The 1,587-nt window shown below is 50.2% G+C and overlaps 1 protein-coding gene across 2 annotated transcripts in view; it reads left to right on the forward strand.

The window, feature by feature from the left end:
• The first annotated feature begins 833 nt into the window (after window positions 1-833).
• Pja1 (praja ring finger ubiquitin ligase 1) overlaps window positions 834-1,587 on the forward strand; it is a 5,208-nt gene continuing 4,454 nt past the window's right edge. For both annotated transcript variants that reach the window (XM_050119661.1, XM_050119662.1), the window contains exon 1: window positions 834-959. The gene's annotated coding sequence lies outside the window, so the exon portion shown is untranslated. The remainder of the gene's footprint in view (window positions 960-1,587) is intronic.

The raw sequence follows: 1,587 nt of genomic DNA on the forward strand, positions 1-1,587 counted from the left end.
GCTGGACACAGTATTCTTTTAACAGGAATCACCCATACTGTTTGTATTGTCCCCCTGGAGGTCTTTTGTGGCTGTTCTACCACATATGTTTCCTGTAAGAGCAAAGCTTCGCTACTGCTGCGAACTCAGGAACTCCACATCGATTGTTCTCAACATCCATTCAATTTAAAGAGTTCAAGAAAGGCTTCTCTGGGCCTTGTTTTGTTCTGATTTTCGGAGACAGGGTTTCATCTGGATAGTCCTGGCTTTGTTTGTAACTCATTCTGTAGCCCAGCCTGGCCTCAGACTTAGAAAACCACCCGCCTCTGCCTCCCAAGTGCTAGGATTAAAGGTGTGCGCCACCACACTTGGCTAGCTGCGACACTGTAAAATGTGACGCAGTTGACAAAACGTGAAGCCGTGTTGTGTGTAATGAATTATCTCCTGGATAGTACCAGATTTCACTGCAAACACCTTCAATTTGCCTCAAACACCAGGCTTTTAAAAAATTGACGTTTCTACTGCAACCCCGAATACTGCTTTAGATTTTAATATCCCCAGGCAAACCATAACATGTAACATAGAATGTGATATAGTAATATAATTAACTATCGTATTAGAATTCATCAGAATCTTCAGGTTTCAGTTTATTAAAGAAAACTGAAGGGAAGGTGGCAAATGTTTAGCATTTGTTAGTGCTGTTACAATTCTCGCTACGTGTGTGGGTCCCTGAAAAATCTGAGCGTTTCAAACGAAATAACGTTTTGTAGCCCACGGGGATGTGCAGAGGGCAGCAGCCGCCCCCGCCACATCTAGGGGGCGGACTCACGCTGACGTCACAATCACTTCCGCCGCCGCAGTCCCCGCCTGCCCTAGTGCTCTTTAGCGGAGGAGGAGCCGAGACCCTGAGCTGCAGCCGCGGTGGTGGCGTCCGGAGGTCCCACAGCTCTGCTGCTCCGAGCGCGCGACTATCGGGGAAGGTGAGTGCCAGGCAGCCTGCTGCAGTAGCCCGGACGGGTGGGCAAGGGTTTCCGAGTGGGCACGGGCAGAATCCCAATGACCCCTTTGCGGGTTCGTCTTGGGCGCGGGGTGGGGCGGAGGGGATTTAACCACATGCCGAGGCCCGTGGCCTCTTTGGGGACCGCATCCCTTTCTGTCCAGCTCCTGCCTTCCGTTACGGCCTCAGCCCGAATGGCCTTTATGGCTGTTTGAGAGAGGGCTGGTGGTCGCGGCCCTCTGCCACTCCTACCTGTCTCTCCTTGCAATGCTCTTGGCCTCTTTGCAGAGCACTCTCTGGCCTTTCTTCCCCCATTTTGCTGCTGTTTTGTCTAATGGCACATGGCTAAAAAAATTAGGTACAAAATGTGCCCACGAAAAGAATTATTAGAAGATAAACAATATTCTCAGGGAAAATCAGGGTTCCTACACGAAAAGCTTTTCTTTCTTTTGACCTGCCACATTGATTTGGGTTGCCCTTTGAGCTGATAACGTATTCCTGTCTCTTATTATGACATTGCACCCCCTCTTCTGTGTCGCACACACGCGCGTGCGCGTACACACACGCGCACCCGCACATACACACACACACACACACACACACACACACAC

The sequence above is a fragment of the Alexandromys fortis genome, unplaced genomic scaffold (assembly GCF_014885135.2).
Source record: "Alexandromys fortis isolate MF-2015 unplaced genomic scaffold, M_Fortis_MF-2015_v1.1 scaffold_155, whole genome shotgun sequence".
Taxonomy (NCBI): domain Eukaryota; kingdom Metazoa; phylum Chordata; class Mammalia; order Rodentia; family Cricetidae; genus Alexandromys; species Alexandromys fortis.